General features: G+C 39.4%; 1 protein-coding gene across 1 annotated transcript in view; it reads left to right on the top strand.

The window, feature by feature from the left end:
- The first annotated feature begins 1898 nt into the window (after positions 1-1898).
- ZNF474 (zinc finger protein 474) overlaps positions 1899-22090 on the top strand; it is a 29272-nt gene continuing 9080 nt past the window's right edge. The window contains exons 1-2 of the mRNA XM_059693789.1: positions 1899-2233; positions 2366-2560. The gene's annotated coding sequence lies outside the window, so the exon portion shown is untranslated. The remainder of the gene's footprint in view (positions 2234-2365; positions 2561-22090) is intronic.

The following is a 22090-nucleotide window of genomic DNA, read 5'->3' as shown; positions in this document are numbered from 1 at the left end:
GCCCTCACTCCCCACCCACTGTCCTCATCCATAGGTGCACGATTTTTGTCCAGTCTCTTCCCGCATCTCCCACACCCCTTTCCCCCCCAAGAATAGTCAGTCCATTCCCTTTCTGTGTCCCTGATTCTATTATAATCAACAGTTCATTCTGTTCATCAGATTAATAATTTACTTGATTCTTAGATTCACTTGTTGATAGATGCATATTTGTTGTTCATAATGTGTGTCTTTACCTTTTTCTTCCTCTTCCTCTTCTTAAAGGATACCTTTCAGCATTTCATATAATCCTGGTTTGGTGGTGATGAATTCCTTTAGCTTTTCCTTATCTGTGAAGCTCTTTATCTGACCTTCAATTCTGAATGATAGCTTTGCTGGATAAAGTAATCTTGGTTGTAGGTTCTTGGTATTCATCACTTTGAATATTTCTTGCCACTCCCTTCTGGCCTGCAAAGTTTCTGTTGAGAAATCAGCTGACAGTCGTATGGGTATTCCCTTGTAGGTAACTGAGTTTCTTTCTCTTGCTGTTTTTAAGATTCTCTCTTTATCTTTTGCTCTTGGCATTTTAATTATGATGTGTCTTGGTGTGGTCCTCTTTGGATTCCTTTTGTTTGGGGTTCTCCGCGCTTCTTGGACCTGTAAGTCCATTTCTTTCACCAGGTGGGGGAAGTTTTCTGTCATTATTTCTTCAAATAGGTTTTCAATATCTTGCTCTCTCTCATCTTCTGGCACCCCTATAATTCTGATGTTGGTACGCTTGAAGCTGTCCCAGAGGCTCCTTACACTATCCTCGCATTTTTGGATTCTTTTTTCATTTTGCTTTTCCGGTTGGATGTTTTTTGCTTCCTCGCAGTTCAAATCATTGACTTGATTCTTGCGCTCCTCTGGTCTGCTATCGGGCGTCTGTATAATATTCATTATTTCAGTCCGTGTATGCTTAATTTCTCGTTGGTTCCCCAATATAAGATCGAGGGTCTTATTAGTTTTTGTGTAGATCTCATTAAGTTTATCGACAGCTTCTAAACAGTTCTTGAGAGACCTTAAAAGTGTGGTTCTGAACTCTATATCTTCCATTGACAATTTTGTCCTGTTTCTTTGTCTCCGCATTTTGTTATGCTTCCTTGGTGTACCCCCTAGTGGTCTTTGTTCCGATAGTCACTCTTAAAGCAGCAATTAGGACATTGTAGACATGCCTCAGCATTTATATATGGCATATTATGAAAGGTTTCAGAAGAGGGATTCAAACTGGAACTATTTTATGTGATAGTATAATTGAGGTATCTGTAAAGCTCTGTAGAGGATGTATCTATCCATAGTTTGAGCAGTATAGAGTGTTAAGTTGTGGAACTTCATTATCCAACAGGGACTTTAGAGTGTGGTCCGAAATCACTTCAACAGCTAACAGTTCTGTGAATCATCTGTATCCCAATTCATTTATCTGGGGATGAGGTACAGTTTTGGAATCCTCAAGATTAGGGTCTTCCCCTCCCCAACTCCTAACTCTAAGAAGCATTCAATAAGATGTTTTAATATCATCATCCATCAGTTACTACTGTTAACATTTTGGTGAATGTTCTTTGAGTCAAGATCACACACATAGACTTGAGCACATGCGCGCACGCACACACACACACACACACAGAGAAAGAGAGAGAGAGAGAGAGAGAGAGAGAGAGAGAGAGAGAGAGAGAGAGAGAATTTAATGATATCATACTGTTTATTCTGTTTTGTAGCTTCTCTTTTTAGAAATATACAGTATTGTGGACTTTTTGCCATGGAAATAGACTGTTTTTTATTTATGAGCTTTAATGCTTGCAGAGTATTTCATTCACCAGAATTAGCGTAATGTCTCAGAGTATTTTTAAATATGAGGTTCAAAAAATTATTTCAGATACATTCTAAAAAGTTGACCTTATTTTAAAAAAATGTTTGCTCTCTTAGGGCACATTAGAAAATAAACTAACCATAGCTTCTACATCTTTTATTTTCTTACACTTTAGACCAAAGCACAGACATCCATTGGGAGTCATGGAGAATATCCATCTCTCTCTTTTAGAAGAGGCCCAGCTCTCCTAAATAGATTATCTTTTCTGAAGACTCTAGAAAAGATCAATAAGACATTTAGTATTTTTTGCTTCTTTTTCTTCCTTAGAAAAGAAAAAAGTTGTTGCCACGCCAAGATGATCCTTGTGACATCAATTCACCAGACTCTCTTTGTTCGATGCTCATTCCATTGGTAAAGTTCATGGAGTCCACTTCAAAGAAAGCTGAGGCCATTTTGCTCTCTATTTCTGAGCTTCCTCACCTCTTGTTTTGGATTTTTCCAATCTGTTACTAGAGAACTCAGTCCTGTCCCTTTTGTTGACAGGTTGCCAGGATACATCCAGGCGACAAAGGCTAGGGTTCCTGTTCCTGCAGCCTTGCATACTACAGGGACTCCTGCAAGAGGGCATGTGAACCCGGGAGCTCTCAGCTATTTTGCTCCTTTTTCCACCAGCAGCCCACCATAATAGTCAAAACAGAAAGACAAAGAACAAATGATACAAGGCAAGGCTCTCAGAAGGTATGCTCTTTCTCTATTGTCTATTCAGGCTCAAATCTTACCTTTGAACTAATAAGGGATACTTATTTTAGATAATCTTGATCTTTTCCACTTCTTTCTTACCAGTATATTGTTAAAAAAAATCTTCAAGTACTACCAAACAAAATAGCAAATATTTTATTTCATTGCATGATGCTGGCAATATGGATTAAATGTTCTACTAGCTAAAAGAATCAAATTTCTTTTGAAGGGATGATTTTTAAAATATTTTTTCAAAGAAAAGTAGATAAAATATGTTTTGAATATTAATCCAAAAATATATGTTTATTAGCCAAATTATTGTTGAAAGAAAAGGGTGATAAAGTCTATAGATACTCAATTGACATGGTGGATTTTTTTAATTAATTGAAATAATTTACATGGTTTGAAATTGAACTGATCTTAGGAACTTAAATTCAAGTTCCTAAAATCAATGAGTTTGATAAATATATACACTGTGTAACCTACCACTTTAATCAAGATAAAGAACATTTGTATTACCCAGAAAGTTTCATCACATCCCTTCCAGTCAATCTTCCCTCCATAGCAACCACTGTTCCTATTTCTACCACTAGAGAATAATTTGGCTGTTGATGAACTTTATGTAAATAGCATAATACAGTATATATATTCTCCAACCCCTCTTTGTTTATAATTTTCCAAGTTGCTGTGTACATCACTAGTTCAATTATTTTTAGAGATGAGTATTATCGCATTACAGGATTTCCCCACATTTGTTTATCTATTCTATTGATTGGTATTTGGTTTATTTCCAGTTTGGGTCTCCTATAAGTAAAGTTGCTATAAATATTCTTGCACAAATCTTTTGGTGGACATATGTTTTCATTTATCTTGGGTTTAGACCTTGGATTGAAATTGATGGATGACAAGGCAGGTGTATGTTTAACTTTATAATGGGTATGAAATTATATGTCACTGTAGTTTCATTTGTATTTCCCTGGTGACTAATGAAGTTGAGCATTTTTACATGAGCCATTGGAGATTTGTCTGTCTCTTTTATTAAGTTTCTGTTCACATTTTAGACTATTTATATTTTCTCTTTTTATATCATCTTTACTGATGTATAATTCACATACAATAAAATGCACCCATTTTAAGTACACAATTTGATGAGTTTTGACAAATGATTACATTTATGTAACCACCAATAATATCAGTATAAGAACATGTCCAATAACCTGTGTAGTCCATTCCTCACTCACTAATCTACCCAACAAGCAATCACGGACCTTTCTGTGATTCACCTTTTTAGCTCTGCTTGTTTTATTGGTTTTATATGTGAAGTAATTCAATATATACTCTTTTGTATCTGATTAGTTTAGTTCAGCATAATATTTTTGAGAAGGGTCCATGTCCTTGTGTGTATCAGTAGTTTGTTCATTTTTATTGTGGAGTAATATTCTATTGCATGCGTATGTCATCACTTGTTTATTCCTTTACCTGTTGATGTATACTTATGTTGTTTTCAGTTTTCCACTAAGAGTAAAAGCTAATATAAACATTTATATGTGTCTTTTTGTGAACTTATATTTTCATTTTTCTCGCTTAATTTTTTAGGGATAGAATACCTATGTTATCAGGCAGGTGTAGATTTAACTTTTGAGAAACTGACAAGCATTTCTCCAGAGTGGTTGTAATATTTCATACTCCTACCAGGCATGTAAGGGAGTCCCAGTTTTTCCACATCCTCACTAATACTTGGGATTGGCAATCTTTTTAATTTTAGCCATTCTAGTGTATGTATAGTGGTATATCTGTGGTTTTAATTTGCATTTTTCTAATGACTAACAACTAATGATATTGAGTTTTAATTCATGACTTTATTGACTATTCATGGACTTTCTATTGTGAGTAATCTATTCAGAGCTTTTGCCCATTAAAAATAAACTAGGTTGCTTGATATATGACCATATATATATATACGCAACCATCGCAACCAGGACGACCGAACAGGCTGTGTGGGGCAACCAGGCCAGCAGGGGGGGCCGTGAGAGGCGACCAAACGACTGAACAGCAGGCTGCATGGGGCAACCAGGCTGGTGGAGGGGCAGTTAGGAGTGACCAGGCCGGCAGAGGGGGGCAGTGAAGGGTGACCAGGCTGGCGGCGGGGGGGGGGGCAGTTGCAGGTGACCAGGCTGGTGGGTGGGGGGAGTTGGGGGTGACCAGGCCGGCAGAGAGGGGCAGTGAAGGGTGACCAGGCTGGCAGCGGGGGGGGGGCAGTTGCAGGTGACCAGGCTGGTGGGTGGGGGGAGTTAGGGGTGACCAGGCCGGCGGGGGTCAGTTGGAGGCAACCAGGCCAGCAGGGGCAGCAGTGAGGGCCGAACAGGCTTGTGGGGTGGGCAGTTGCAGGTGACCAGGCCTATGGGGGGGGGTAGGGGCAACCAGGCCAGCAGAAGGGGGGGGGCCGCTGGGGGTGACCAGGCTGGGGGGGGCAGTTGGGGGTGACCAGGCCATCGGGAGTGCAGTTAGGTGTGATCGGTCAGGCAGGCAGGTGAGCAGTTAGGAGCCAGTGGTTCTGGATTGTGAGAGGGATCCTGGATTGGAGAGGGTGCAGGCTGGGCTGAGGAACACCCCCCCCCCCGCCCCCCCGTGCACAAATTTTGGAATTTTGTGCACCAGGCCATATATATATATGATTGATATAAATCCTGCCTTTTAATTCTTAGTGGTGTTTTTTAAAGAGCATAAGTTTCTAATTTATATGAAGGAAAATTTTTAATTCCTTTTCTTTTAAGTTTAGTGATTTTCATAGTTTGCCTAAGAAGTCTTTACAAATATTAAGGTCATAAAGATATTCTCCTATGCTTTCTTCTAGAAGCTTTGTACTTTTTATATTTATTTATTTATATATTTTATATAGCTTATATATTTAGTTCTAGGATCCATGTTGAGTCAATATTTGTGTGTGGTCAAAGTAGAGAGTTGATATTAATTTTTCCCTTACATGTATCCAGTTGTTTCACCATCATTTTTTAAAAAGATTCTCCTCTCTCTATTGAATTGCCTTGGCATCTTTGTCAAAAATAAACTGACCACATACGTGACTTGACCATATATTTCTGGACTCTATTCTGTTACATGAATCCACTTATCTATCTTTATTGGCATCATTAAATTTTTAAAAACCAGCTTATCTTGGCTTATAAGTAGTGAAGCAATTATTAAAAACAAAGAGACTGCTTCCATGACTGCTTCCCAGTGGAACCATACACAAGAGTTTGAATAAGGTTCGGCAAGTTTTTTTGTTGCTGTTTGTTTCTTTGTTTGTTAGTCTTCACCCAAGGATATTTTTTCGACAGATTTTTAGAGAGAGTGGAAGGGCAGGGGTGAGACACAGAGAGAGAAACATCAATGTGAGAGAGACACACCAATTGGTTGCCTCCCGCACATGCTCCTACAGGGGCTGGGGACTGAGCCTGCAACCGAGGTATGTGCTCTTGTCTAGAATCAAACCTGCGACCCTTTAGTCTGTGGGCTGATACTCTATCCACAGAGCAAAACTGGCGAGGGCTAGGCAGCTTTTTCTTGCACATTATCCAAATTTTCTCTAGGCCATACAGTAGTTTCCCCCTCCAAGGAGGATACATTCAAAGTATCCCTGGCCTCCATTGGATGCCTGAAATCAAGAATGGTACCAAACCATTTATCTATATACTACGTTTTCCCTATACGAGCATAACTATGATAAACTTCAATTTATAGATTAGTCACAGTAAGAGATTAATCACGGTAAGAGAGTAACAATAATAACTAATAATAAAATAGAGCAATTATAATAATATACTGCAATAAAAGTTATGTGAATATGGTCTTGCTCTCAAAATATCTTATTGTACTCCTCTTTTCACTTAAAAGAAGCATTTTATGGATTCTCTTTTGTTATATGTGAATTGCCAGCATCAGTACTCTTGCACTTTTAGGCATTAAATAAAATAGGGGTTACATGAACACAAGCACTGTGATACCATGACAGTAGAGCTACTAAATGACTAATGGGTGGGGAGTGGAAACAGCATGGATATTCTGGACAAAGACATGAATCACATCTGGGGTGGGACAGAGGAATGGTGTGAGAATGCTGCTCAGAGTGGCACATATTTAAAACTTAAGAATTGTTTATTTCTGGAATTTTCCATTTCATATTTTCAGAACACAACTGATGGCAGTAACTGAATCCACAGAAAGCAAAACCTAAGATAAGGGGAGACTACTATAATTTGATTTTAAGTGATTCTATACTCAGCAAAAACCAGAAATATAAAGTGATAAATTTATTCAAGAATGATAATTCCAGAAAAAGAGATGTATTTTTTAAACCCGTTTATGTAGAACTAGAGGCCTGGTGCACAAAATTCATGCACAGGTAGGGTTTGGCGGGCGATCAGGGCCAATCTGTGGGGCGACCAGCAGGGCAATTAGGGGCCTCCACTGACACCTGCCTTGGCTGGCCTGGAGCCGCCCGTTCACCGACCCCACCCCTTGCCACCACCTGCTCACTGGCCGGCCCTGCCCCTCTGCACCCCCGCCTCCAGTCGCCTCCTTCTGCGTAGTGACTGGTGGGGTGATCGAGGAGCCCCCGCTGGCACCCACCTTGGCTGGCCTGGAGCTTGCAGGCTGGGGGCAGCTCCTCCATTGAGCATCTGTCCCCTGATGGTCAGTGGGCATCATAGTGACTGGTTGTTCTACCAATTGTTCCACCATTCGGTCAATTTGCATATTAGGCTGTTATTACATAGGATGTGACTTGAACTTAATTTTCATTCATTCATTCATTCATTCCTCTACTGAATGTCTGCTATATGCCAGACATTGTTCTAGACAAGGAAGGAAGAAAAGATAAAATTTCTTGGCTCATAATTTCTGCAAGGAAACATTGTTTATTATCTCTATTCTATTGCCTATTTAACAATGTGTTTTTCACAATTACAGAGAAAAAAATCTATGCCTGGTAAAATAAGCATCTGATAAAATGCTTCATGCATTCCTATGAATTGAGAGAAAATTATTAATACTCAAATGTTTACTACAGAGAAACATTTCCTTAGGCTTTCCAAGTTTGCCATCATTGTCTCAAAATATCTATTTCTTTTGAGCCCAAGAATGTAAAGTATTATTTGTTTCCGTTGTATTTTTCAATTTACTTTAGAATTTTATGTATTATTTTTAAGAAAAATTTGTTTGTAAATTGTACCTTATTAGGGATTTTTTTCTTCTCTGTGTACATATCATTTGAATGAATGTCTAATATTAGTATTTTTAAAAATTTCCCCAAAGTCTCTGGTGACTGAAACATTTTCAAGAATATGTACAATTCTAAAAAAGATGTAAATGGTAAAGAATGTAAACAATTCCAAAACAACTTTCCTGAGGGAGCAGTGGTGATTCCTGTGGAGTCTTAAAAACAGAAGCATTTTTAAAATATCACAGCATACAACTATGGCAATGGCATACACTATGCTGGGAGCAGCAGGGTGGGAGATATAAACAAGTTGTCAATAGTTTAATAGTGATGACAAACTGTAAGTAGAATGACCAGAGTGTAATATGCAGGCAAGCATTTTTTTTAGAGAAGACTAACAGGAGGCTGATAGAATTTTATGTAAGCAAAACTTGGTAGCATTCTGTTTGCATTGAGCGCTATTTTGTAAATTCACATTGATTAATAATTGATATTTTGTTATCAGATGAAGTGGGAGGTCCTTATTCCTGCTGGGTGCTGGAGGTGGAGTTTTTATGTTATCTTGAGAAAAAGTATTTTCTGTGACTCACATGGTAGAATGAGGGATTTTTTTGTTTTAACAAGGGATTACATCGCTGTGTTTTTAAAGTCTCATTTCCCTTTGTCCAATCATAGAAACAATATAGCTGGGGTTTCAGTAAAGCTAAAATCAAAGCTAGTGTCCAGAGTTTCCTTTCCATGCTGGAGCCAGGTCCAGTACAGCATCAGGCTAGTTGTAGCCCAGTAGTCCATTGTGTACAAGTGCAGAAGAGCGTTCGCCAAGTAATAAGAGTCCCAAAAGTCCTCAAAGCACAAGAGTGTAAATTCCTTTGTTGAGGGAATTAAATATTCCAAATATCTTCAGGCTTGTATTCTGGCCTCAGAATTATTTCTGGCCAATCATTTCTGTCCTCAGGTGTGATTGACAGCAAGCACCTTTGTTAGTCTCCTTTATTGGGCATGCATCTGTCTTCCCTTTGTTGAACCCCTGGGGAATGTAAAGTTATAGCTTCTTGGCGAATGACATACCTATAAGATCTGGCCTTCCATTTTCTTTTTTCCTGTTACTAATTACTAGTTAACTACAATGGTATCAGTTTCACTGTTAAAATAAAATGGAGTCTCATTTATATGCTCTAATTCAGGAGTTGGGAAACTTTTCCTATAAATACTCAACTAGTAAATAATTTAGGCCTTCGAGGCTACTCTTCAGTTGCAGGGCAAAAGCAGTCAAAGACAAATATGTAAATTAATGTGTTTCAATAAAACCTTATTTACAAAAAGAGACAGCTGGCCACATTTAGCCAACAAGCTATAGTTTGTTGACCCTCGTTCTAATCTTTAAGGAGTTCTGATGAAATATTTTCCAAAACCATACATTAATAGTTGAAAGCATGTGGCCTCGAACTTCCTCTGAGTGCCTGGTACTTCCAAGGAGAATTAAGCTTTGAAAGTCATCTGCACTCAGAATGCACATAGTCAAGAGAGGCAATATGTGAATAAGCCCCGCTCCAGAAAACCGAGGTCTCTGCTTCTGCTTTAGCTTTCTGCCTGCCAGATAGCACCCAGTGCACGTGTCTACCCAGTCACACAGCCACCTCTGGTGTGCCTGTTCTCAGGGGGTGGGGCCTGGAGTGGGGGAGGGGAGCTCTGTGACATCAATGCTGGTAGCTCAGGGCTTGATAGGCAATCTTTGCCATGAAGGACAGGGCTTGACCCAGTAGTCCTTAACTGGTTTCTCATTGCTCTTGGGTTCGGTAGTCACACTTCTAAAGCTAGAATAGTAATCCCTTGAATTAGTATTGTAAGGGTTGAACAAAGACTAGAACAAAATAACACAAAACTAGCTGTTAACTCTTCCTTTTCAAAAGTCCTTATTTGTTTTTTCCCTCTATTTAAATAATAAACCTGACTTCTGTTTAACAGTTTAATATAAAATCAATCTGATCTCAGCTCATTTGAGGCTCAGCACATTTTTTAGCACCTACAATGTGCTTAGCACTGGGCTAGGTGCTACATATATAACTATGGAGAGAGTAAACAAGCTCCCTTGTCTTGGAGTTTACACTCAAATGGAGGAGACCAATACTACATGTGTAAACAAACAAGACAAAAACATTCAGTAAGTGGTATGAAGAAAATGAACAGTCACGCCCAGCCAGTGTGGCTCAGTGGTTGAGCGTTGATCCGTGAACCAAGAGGGCACTGGTTCAGTTCAGGGTACATGCAGGGATTGTGGGCTCGGATCCCCAGTAGGTGATGTGCAGGAGGCAGCCGATCAATGATATTTCTCCATCATTAATGTTTCTATCTCTCTATCCCTCTCCCTTCTCTTTCTGAAATCAATAAAAACAGAAAGAAAAAAAGTCACTGGACCTAACTGTGATGGTGGTGGTAGCAGTGGTACATGTGTGCATGTGTATGTGTGTATATGTGCATATGTGTTTCTGTGTGCATGATGTTTATCATCTTGTGCAATTATATACAATCGTGTTTACACATGTGCACATGTGTCTTGCACATGTGTGTACACATGTGCATGCATGAGTGTGTATGAGAGACAGAGAGAGAGAGAAAGAGAAATTATTTGAGAAAGAGTAGCCAGGAAGGGTCTCTTTAAGTTGATGATATTTAAATAGAGGCCTGGAGGACAAAATGAGAAAGCTACGCAAAGAACTAGAGTAAGAGTCTAGGGCAGTGGTAAGAGCATGTACGGAGCCCCTTCCCATTTTCTCCCGACCCACCTCAGCGTGAGTGTGAATTTGGCTTATCTGAGGCACTGAAATGTGAATCTGAGAAAGCAGGGAGCAGACAGAGGGAGTAAAGGGAGGTCAAGGCAGAGGCTTAAGGAGGCCCCGGGTTACAGAGGGCCGCCATGATCCGGAGTTTGGGTTTTGTTTTGAGAGTCGTGGGACAACTATGGAATACTTAGTCAGGGGAGGTTTAGGATCTGTTTTGTAATTTAGGTAGTTGAGTATGACTGCTCTGAAAAAAGAAGGATTAGAGGTGGCAAAGATGGGAGTGGCTATTCATCACTGTGACTGAAATAGCATGCAAATGACAAGGCAAGGCCATTCACCTGCCTTTCAGTAAACCTAGGAGTGCAGGCAAAATATTTGGAAGGGGTCACTGGCTATGTCAGTGACAGATAACTGTCTCAGTGTGGATTGGTGTAGTATCACAGAGGTTCTACAGTATCAAAGGAGTAGAATGAAAACAGGAGTGTAAGGATATGGGAAAGGAGATGCATTAAGATGCAAAAGGCAGAAAGAAAAGATGAGAAAGTGAGCAGAAAGAAAGCATAAGAAACGACTAGAACAGGATAAGATATTGATTTTTCTGCCAAATAATTATAGGCAAACATATAGGGGGAAAAGATGCTTAATACTTTTTAGAGTGTCTACCAATCCCTTTTACCTTTTCCCCTGCTCTCTCCCCCTTCACTCCTCTCCAAGCGAGCCCACAATGAGATCAAGAACCTAGTTGGAGAGCTGGGAAAAGAAAAACATCCTCATGATCATCTCAGCCTGGCTCACCTCCAGGGTGACTTCTCCCAAGTCAAAGATATGGTCAGAGTTTATTTTTAATTAAAATTACTGTGAAATGAACAAAGAACAAAATGAGAAGTAGTGAGGATTGGAGATAAAAGAAACAAGCAATTGGAGAAAGACTCAGAATTCAATTTTCAGTGAGATTTATAGCCAGCAATTGTCCTTATTAGTACCATCTGATCTGGTTATAATCCAGCATGTCATTGCCAAGTGAGTGTTCGATGGACCAGCATCCTGGCATGGATTCATTGCTAAGTGAAGATCATGACAGTGACTCTCAATATGTTCTCTTGATCTAGAAAGAATACGGAGAGCAGTGTACAGAAGGGTATGTGTGTGTGTACACATGCATATGTGTATGTATTTGTGTGTGAGCAATCAGAAGCAGAGTGTTAAATGAAGTAATAATAAATATAACTAATAAAATTCCAGCCTCTTGCTAAGCAACTATACATATTCATTGAGAGGATGGAAACACATATCTTTACTTTGTGAAAAACTATATTATTATAGCTCATTCTAAAATCAGGAATGTGTAATAAGAAATTAGCATTTACATTATTACTTGAATCAGTCCATGGCATTTCCTCTCAAAAATACCAAATGACCATGCAACATTAAAATAGATAGATCTTGGATTGCTTTACCTACTCAGTTCCAAGTGAACTGTCTATATATGAAACACATGACAATTCAATCCATAAAAATTAAAACCACATTTTCCTTTTCAGTTAGCCTATTTCCTATGTTAAATGCATCAAGTGAAGTTTAATTACTTTAACTATTGGGATATTTATGGGTGATAAAAAGTTTCCAAATAAAGTTTTCAACAGAGGCTCTCAGGAAATGTTCATCAATAAGTAGCGCAGGAATGCTGCTCTACATCAGATCACTTAAATAGGCACAATCCATTGCTTGCTTAAATAAATTAAGTCCTGTTGTGATTCACCAGCAACTTAATAATCTTTAAATGTAACTGAATATTTTTCAATGTTATTATTGTGACTGGAATGTAACAGTTAATCAAAAAGGATCAAGATTTGTCGCCTAAAATTGTGCCATTCTTCCCTATGATATTTATAGGACAGACCCAAAATCTATACATTTTGAAATATTTATTCCTTAATGTCTTGAGATATTTCAGACCCATTCTATATATGTTTTCACGTAATGATGGTATTATAATATCCTGGTATTTGAAAAATGAGAAAACTAGAAAAACTATGAGCAAATAAATGAAAACCAGATCACAATACTTCAGTGGAAGCCTGAGAAGACAACTGTGAGGAAAGAATGGCAAATAAAAAAAGCAAAGCACTTGAAGAATGTCCAAAGTCCACTGAAAGCAAATGAGGACTTCTTAAGCACATTTTATCTGCACCTTCCCACTCTGGCATGTGTGGTAATGAAAATAGTTCTCAAGATAGAGAAGAAGGAAAAACCTTCTTAGTCAGCTTGGGAGTTCTTTGCCACGCTTGTCTTTTAGCAGAGTAGCCTTTGTAGATGGGACTTCTGGGCTTGAAAGGGCAGGAAAGGTGAAGGAGGAGAATGAAAGGAAGAGGGATGCTCATGATGACTGTTGTTGGTATCCCATGCGCTGAAACTGATGGAACTCTCAGAGCTGGGCTACCCACAAACCATCACTCAAAACCCACACAAGAAAAGAGCTCTATCAGACCCTAGGATTGGGGACCCTAGGATTGGCCCACTCATTCTGTATGAAGATGGAAGAATGCCATCAATTAAAGAATGCCATAGTAGCAGTGTAGTAATTGCATGTATGAGGGAAAGGCCAAGACCATCACTGAAGCATTGATACTGTTGAGACTATGATTGATTTTTTTCAAAAAAAGTCTTCTTACCTTGATAAAAAAAAAAAAAAAGATAGGTCTCTATTTCTTTAAGTGACTGGAGTTGGATTGATTGTCTTTATTTGCAGTGACAGAATTCTAACAGATGCATAATTGAAGTAAACATATTGTAATAATTAGCCTGTTAACTCATGGGTCGAAGGATTGGGTTATTTGGAAATACCTCCAATGAATAATGTGGTGGTGGTGATGGGAATGCAAAAATTGTGTCACAAAATATCTGTTTTGGGCTCCACTGCCAGAGGCAATATTCTGGATCTAATGGATTAATAAATAAATCGAGTTCTGGGCAGGCCTTTTTACTGGGCACAATGTTATTCGACAGTGGGACATTTATATAAGGATACATGTGCATGGAAACACAAGGGAATCTCACAACCAGGCCTCAGGGCGCACAAGAATGACATGTTCCAGGGGGATTTCTAGCCAAAGAGTTGAGTAGCCTCTGTTTTCTGTTTCAGACACCAACCAAATTAATAGGTAATTTTTTGTGAAAGTTTCAGAATTCTAGAGAAAAGTCAAAGGAGCTTCTCAATGATATTCTTTTTATTTCTGCTGAATAGAATGTTAATCAGGTATCACCCCCATTGGCTTTCAGCCCTATGCTCATCAGGTCTCTTTCTTGAATTGTTTCTAAAGTCTGAGCAGAACTAGAGACCTAACCCTGCTTTCCTTTTTTAGGAGAAGTGGAGAAAGAGGCCTGTCCACAGCCAAGCTTTGCGGACCTGACCTGGTCACTGTTTTTCCACCTGTGAGGTGACCTGCTTCCTCTTTTATACCTGATATGATTGACAGTGATAACACCTGAATATAATTTTTCATTCTATTTGTGACATTGTGACAAAGGCTTCTTCTGTTTTCTAACAGGAATATCAGAATGAACCAGGAGCACAGATATTCTCTAGTCATAGGGAAAGATATGGAGACTGAAGAACATCACATATCTTTTGTACCCAAGTGGCAGTGGCAGCCTCATGGACTTTCACCTGAGTGTCCCATTAGCCTGTCGCCAGGCTCTACTCTGTTTCTCCCACAGTCACTTCCTCTCCCTCTAGTCTGTCTTCTGCTTATGCATAATTTATTTGCCGCGATACTTGATGCTGCTGCTCAACTTCACAACTCTTTCTCAGTGTCCTCTCTTGTTAGCAACCACTCTAACAATTGCCCTTCTCAAGAGAGGAAGATGATTGGACCAGTTCATCTTTTCATGTCAGGACATGTCAGAGACTGCAGGGGAGTCTATGGGTTGGCAGCCTTTTGTCCATCCAATGCCCAGCTCTGTTCCAATCAGCTCAGATTAGGGAGGGGGAATTAAGTAACATGTTTTGTGCTGATGAGATTTTATCATTTTTCTCATATTTCTCATAACTTTTAAGTATTTCTTTGTTTTAGGATTGTATGTTAGAATGTTTTTTTTTAATAAAATGTGACTTGAGTTAGTTATTTAAAAACTTTGGGATTCCTCAGAATATTTTAGCAAATGAGAATTATTTCAAAATTCTATAGTCTCCTAACTACATTTCCAGTTGTTTATGAAAGTATGGGAGTGTAAAGCCATATATATAACAATTATGACATCATACTTACTACCTACCACAGAGTGTGCTAAGCATGTTTTCTTTCTTTTAATCCTTAAAATAACCCTGTAAGATAAGTATGATCATCCCATAAACACAAAATGAAACTAAGGCACAGGAAAGTTATGCTATATCACAAGATTTCACAACCAAATGGCACTTGGGAGTTAGGGTTTGAACTTGGTCTGAGTTTAGAGGAGGGGTTTGCTTAATTCCTTGCCATAAGCCACTTTTTCTGCTTTTCTTAGCAAATAAAACCTTACCACTGCATTTCATAGTTTGCTTGAACTTGGACTTTCCCCCCAGATGTGGTAGTATCAAAACTAAGATCTGAACAACCTGATCCATGCCACACAGAAAGGGGAATGGGAATTGGTTTAGTATCCAAAGAGAAGATACTATTGGAAATACATTTTTTCATTCTTTAAGCTTTAGCTAATTGAAGCAAATTTCTACAGCAGAGGTTCACTTTCTGGTCCAGAAGTATTTGTCAAGATTTTTAATCAAAATATTTAGACACATGTCAGCTACTAGTAATGTAAGATGGGACATGGAGGTAACTGTTTGTACCAACATTAAACAAAATTTCAGAATTGGAAGAAACATGCAAGCCTGGCTCTGTGTAGTACACATAGTCTCATGAAGTTAGGTACAAATTACATTTTGTAAATCAGAGTGATCTGGTTTTCTACTAAAAGTTTGCTTTTAGAGGAAATTCTGCAATGGATCCTTTTAGGGAACTAGAGCACTTCTTTGGTGTAGTCATTAAAGGTTAAATGTTGATGTTCTCCAGATTTCGTTACTCAAGATCTTTTTTCAATTATATGTGTGTTATAAGAAAACCCATAAGGATTCCTCATTTCCTGTAGGGTAATCAAAATTCCCGAGATTAGCTATAATGCTTTTCATAATTTGTTTCCAATTTACCTTCCCAGTTACTTATGTCAATTATTCTCCATTCTTTTTTCTCTCTCATTCAACCACATCCAACTACCCATCCATACACACACACACACACACACACACACAAGTATGCATACACTACTCACATCTATCTACAAACTCATTCACACAGTCACACCTACACACTCACATCCCTACATACTCATACCATCTACTCACACTGATCCATATATACTGTTTTCCATAGCAGATGTATTAATTTACAATCTCATCAACAGTGCAGAGGGTTCCCTTTTCTCCACATTCTTGACAATACTTATTGTTTGTTGATTTATTGATGATAGCCATTCTGATAGGTCTGAGGTGATATCTCATTGTGGTTTTAATGTACATTTCCCTGATGATTAGTGATGTTAAGCATCTTTTCATATGTCTGTTGACCATCTGTATGTCCCCTTGGGAGAAATGTCTATTTAGGTCTTTTGCCGATGTTTTAACTTGATTCCTTTAATTGTATGAGTTCTTTATATGTTTTGGATATTAACCACTTATTGGATGTATCATTGGCATACATCTTCTCCCATTCAGTAGGTTATACTTTCATTTTTTTGATGGTTTCCTTTGCTGTTTAAAACTTTGTAGTTTGACATAGTCCCATTTGTTTATTTTTTTTCTTTTATTTCCCTTGCTCAAGGAGCTATATCAGAAAAATATATTGCTAAGAGCTGTGTCAAAGAGTTTACTGCAAAAGCAAGTAATTATTAATGCATGCAACTAGGATAACTCTCCAAGAAATTATGCTGAGAGGAAAAAGTGAGTCCCAAAAGGTTACATACTATATAATTCCATTTACATAACATTTAAAAAAATCTTTATTGTTAAAAGTATTACATATGTCCCCTTTTTCCCCCATTGACCCTTTCTAGCCCACCCCCACCCCAGGCCTTCATCACCCTATTGTCTGTGTCCATAGGTTATAGGTATATTCATACAAGTTCTTTGGCTTATCACTTCCCACCATCCACCCTCCCATGTCATTTTGAAATTTAAAAATTTAGAAGTGGAGGACAGATTAGAAATTTCTGGGAGTAAGAGATGGGAACATGGAGGCTGCAGTGGGGAAAGGAGGTGGGTATAAAATGACAAAACAAGAGATGCTTGTGATGTTGGAACTGTTCATTACCTTGACTATAGTGGTGGGCATGTACACAGGTGGCAAAATTGTACAGAGCTTAATATACACACACTCATGAGTGTAGGTAAAAATGGGTTGTATCAATATTCTGGTTGATACTATAATTTTCAAAATGTCACCATTGGGAGAAACTTGGCAAGTGTTCAAGGGATCTCTATTATTTCTTTGAACTGCACGTGAATCTATAATTATCTCAATAAAAATTTCAATTAAAATACAATTATAATGTCATCATCAGACTTAAAAAATGAAGATTAATTATTAATATCTGGATATTAAGATCCATTTTAAAGGATCATGCTGTGATAAAACCGGGAGGAAATGCACCTATGAAAATGTAAACTTCTACAATTAGATCCACATAGTCAATTGCATCAGTGCAGACTAAGGGAGACCTGGCTCAGCAACAGACTATATAACCTCCACTGAGGTCTGGGGACACGGTGATAGGCAGACCAACCATTCACCAAAGCTTTAAGCAATACACTTGGAGGCTCAATTACTGAGTAGGTCTTTCTTTTTTTTTCTTTTTTAAATATATTTTTATTGATTTCAGAGAGGAAGGGAGAGAAAGAGAGAGAGATAGAAACATCTATATAATAAAAGCATAAGCGACCGTTCCGGTGGAATGATCAGAATGACCCGTCGCTATGATGCACACTGACCACCAGGGGGCAGACGCTCAGCGCAGAAGCTGCCCCCTGGTAGTCAGTGCACTCCCACAGGGGGAGCACTACTCAGCCAGAAGCCTGACTCATGGCTGGTGAGAGCAGTGGCAGCAGCACTAAAGAGCAGTGAGCCAAGGAGTAAGGAGCAGCGAGCAGGCGGGCAGTAAGGAGCGAGGGGTCCTGGACTGCAAGAGGGTGCAGGCCGGGCTGAGGGAACTCCTCCCCCCCAAGTGCATGAATTTCATGCACCGGGCCTCTAGTCAATGATAAGAGAATCAGTGACTAGCTGTCTCCTGCACTGCATGCCCCTACCAGGGTTCAAAACACGACTTCCTGGTTCATAGGTCAATGCTCAACCACTGAGCCATGATGGCTGGGCTACTGAGTAGATCTTTCTTTGATAAGAGGCACACAGGCAGGAAAACAGCAAGGGATGTCCCATGTTTTGGGTGACTACATTATGTTGATGCAATAATTTTTCCTTTGACTCTCTTCTACCTATAGAGAAGTTCTAAATATGACTCAATAATGGACACAATACTCAGTCTCTCCCTGTATTAAATGAAGCCTATCGCTTCTTTCTAGTCAACATCCCTAATATTATGCTAGTTGTATAGTATATTCCAAATTTCATTTTTTTTTTGCTTATTTAGTGCATATGAGATGACTAACCAGTAATGACCATGAACTATTGATGCCATTTAATGGGGTTATACAGAAAGTGACATGGTGTGGCGTGTTGGGGATCCTTTTTAAAAAAATATACATTTTATAGATTTTTTACAGAGAGGAATGGAGAAGGACTGAGAGTTAGAAACATCAATGAGAGAGAAACATCGATCAGCTGCCTCCTGCACACTCCCTACTGGGGATGTGCCTGCAACCAAGGTACACGCCCTTGACCAGAATCGAACCCAGGACCCTTGAGTCCGCAGGCTCTATCCACTGAGCCAAACCAGTCAGGGCAGGGGATCCTTTTTATTCTAAAACTCTGTAGGGGAGGAAAAAAATTTCTCTACCCTCTTTGGCTCAGTGACTGGACTTGTGAAATAAACCGACAAAAGATAGATTAACAAGAGAAAAACAAGCAAGTTTTATTAACAAGGGCATTGTGCATACACATGGGAGGACTCAGTAATGAGTAACTCAAAGGGTGGTAAGAATTTGGGGTTTAAATAGCATCTTAACAAAGAACCATAAATTTGTGGAGAAGTGACAAGACAAAGAAAAAGGGAGTTAGGCTTTTAGGGGCAGCAAACTGGGAAGGTGAGTATAAGGGCAAAACTTAGAGAAGATAAAGGCTATTTAGTATTGCTGTTATATAGGTTCTTCTCAGTGCCTGTCTGTGGACGGTAACGAATCTAGAGTTGTCTCCTGGTGAATTCTGCCCTTCCTGGTTTGGGAAAGGGAGACACCTTTACAAATGTTTGTCCTGCTTTTAGGCAAATAGAGGGAGGGCAGAGAGCTTTTCTGTGTCTGTTTTTTCTCAGTTGCCTTCAGCTCAAAGTACTCCTTATGCCAAAGTGGCATGTTCTGATACCCTACACTTCCAAGTAGGAAATGACTCTACGGAATGGAAATGTCTTCTCTGCTCAGAATCCAAACTGGAAGTGACCCTTTCCACTTAGGAAGGGTTTAACTATCCACCTCCAATTAGAGGAGACTGGGAGCAGTCCTGAGAAAACTGCTGAAAGGAGAGAAGGAAAATGTTGTCGTGCATACAGCACTCTCATTAACAAGAAATGTAGTTTGTTAGCCAGGAACAGAGTATATTCAAGTCAAGTTTCTGAAGAAACTAGTCAATAAAGACTCTACCTGATGCAAATATGCAAATGCAGCAGCAAAGAATACAGTCAGAGAGGTAAGGGAAAACATACTTAAGTGTGGACAGCAAAGATGCATAGACTACACTGAAAGAATGCAGAATCTGAGGGGATTATTTCCTTACCCACACTGGCTGAGGGTTCCCACCAGAGCTAGAGAGAGATACTGAACCCCACTATATAATGTTAGGTGAACATTTATGCTTTTGTTGCTATAGAGTGAATTGAAATTCTCATTCTAGAGGGCTGACTGGGGCATCTCAGCAAGGCCCCTGGGATGGCACGCCCCCCACCCCCAACCCCCATGGTGTTTCCAATGGAATCTAGAGCTGGGTGACTGTGAGCCGACTATTAAGATTCTGGGCACAGCCCTAGCCAGTTTGGCTCACTGGATAGAGTGTCGGCCTAGAGACTGAAGGGTCCCAGGTTCGATTCTGGTCAAGGGCATGTACCTTGGTTGCAGGCACATACCCAGTAGGGGTGTGCAGGAGGCAGCTGATCGATGCTTCTCTCTCATTGATGTTTCTCACTCTCTATTCCTCTCCCTCTCTCTCTGTAAAAACAATAAAATATATTTTTAAAAAAGTAAAAAATAAATCTTTAAAACAAAAAGATTCTGGGCACAGCACGGCAGACCAGCTGAGCAACACTTTGGCAGAGGGCTGTATTCACAACGCTGCTCCCTTTCTGCTGGTGTGTTCCTTTTCTAGCACTGCTGTAGCAAGATACCATAGCCTGGAGATACCTTGATTTTAGCCTTGGGGGAATCCATGGTGGACTTCTGCCATATAAAATTACAAGATAAAGATGGGCCCATCGCTTCTTATCTTGCTTTCTTTCTCCAGAATTTAATGGAGTTAAAGTATAAGCCACACATTTTTGGAGGGAAGCTGGTTGGCATTGCCTTATCCCTCCGGAGCAAATAAGCAGTAGAGTCAACCACAGGATGCCACACCTTCCTAATGGCACCTTGTCCTTCTGGACTTGGAATGGAGACCCAGATAACAGAAACAATGAAACAAATTGAAAGGGAACACAGCGGTGGAATAAGAGTCTGTTGAAAACACAAGAAAGAGAAAAAATGAGCATCCACAGAGTTAACTTTAAATTGAATTCTTCTAATCAAATATCCCAATCTTCCTGTCCTAGGTATAAGTTAAAAAACACAGGGATCTTCTTTTCTGTTTACTAAAGAAAAACAGAACGAAGCCATTGATACTCTCACTGACTTCCTTGCTATTTGATAGTTATTGAGTATAGGGTGGAAGGAGGCGTTCAGTAAATGTTAAACCACAAAAAAACTATGAGCTTTGCAAATAAGGAGCTGTTCCCACACTTCATGTTTGGCTTGGGCAGTGGGGACATGGAGAATTAATGAGTTGCACCAGGAGATTCCTTTTAGTGGTTTTCTCTAGCATGTATGCTTTTTCCCATGCAAGACTTCTGAGCAATGAAAGGTTGCAGTATGGGGAATTCTGAGCCATCAGAGAGGTTAAACCATCTGGCCTGTGAAAGAGGGCCTTGTGCATGAGATGTAGGAATGACAATAGATTTTTGATGACGTTTATATAGGAAGATGAGAGAGGTGGGGAGAACAGCAATTTAAAGCCCCTGTTTAGAAACAGCCTTCAGCTTGTCCATGAACCTCCAAGTCTCCAGAGTCAGTACCAGGGGAGTCATGCTGAGCATATCAGAAAACAGAGGCACATTCATAACACACAGCAGAAAGCCAGCCTGCCTCATGGGCTCGGCCCCGTTTTTGACTTTCTTCCCAGGGACTTGCCTCAGAAACAGCTTTGGGTGGAGAAAGCGTTATTAACAAAGGGTGTTGACGTCCGTAATGAACTGTAATGACGATCCATTTAAGTGCTAGCCAGGCTCTGGGAGGTACCGACCTCCTGGAGGTGGAGAGCGCTAAGGTACAATTTTGAGGCTGTTGTGGGGTAAGTGGGTGATGTGGTTAATAAAAGGTTCCTCCAGGATACAGCGAAGCCCATCGACCGTGTGCCAAGTATCCTGGCCAAAACGCTCTCTTCAAAGGCAGCTGTATTCTTCATTGTTTATTTCCACCTGGACACACTAGTCCGATGACTACACTCCCGATACTATCACTCTGTGGCTTGGAAGTCCATGCCAAAGACATTGCACTGAGTTAGCACTCTGAGACAATAAATCATGAGCGTGAAGACATGGGAGCTTTGAGCAAGCAGGATCACATGATGGGGGCTAGTAAACACAGATCTATTTGCAACTTTTAAAAATTTAATACTAAAACAGGGTATCTGTCATTTTCCTCCACTATTTTTTCATCATAATGCATCAATTTTAGACAGTTGGTGGATAGCAGATATCACATTCGAGGTTGAGAAGGAACTATTGTGCCCTTCTTACACATTTGCACTTTGAACTTATTTATCAGTGGTATCTAACAAAATGGTCAGTTTGGCAAAAGAAAAAATGCACCAAATTCTGTAATTTCTACAAGAAAGCATAATTCTCTTATGAAGTATTTATAGCCCAATTCTTGGAAAGTCAACAGTATATTGTTAATAGCCTAGTTATGGTTCTTTTTATAGACAGATCCTTTCTTTAGACAAATAAATCCAACATTCTTCATCTGGAGATTCACTTAATGGTAAATCAAGGACCATTGTCTTAACCAGAAGAGTTGTTCTTATTATATTA

This window comes from Myotis daubentonii, chromosome 4 (assembly GCF_963259705.1).
Source record: "Myotis daubentonii chromosome 4, mMyoDau2.1, whole genome shotgun sequence".
NCBI classification, from domain to species: Eukaryota; Metazoa; Chordata; class Mammalia; order Chiroptera; family Vespertilionidae; genus Myotis; species Myotis daubentonii.
The sequence above is the reverse complement of the archived record's forward strand: the minus strand, read 5'-3'. Positions and strand labels throughout refer to the sequence as shown.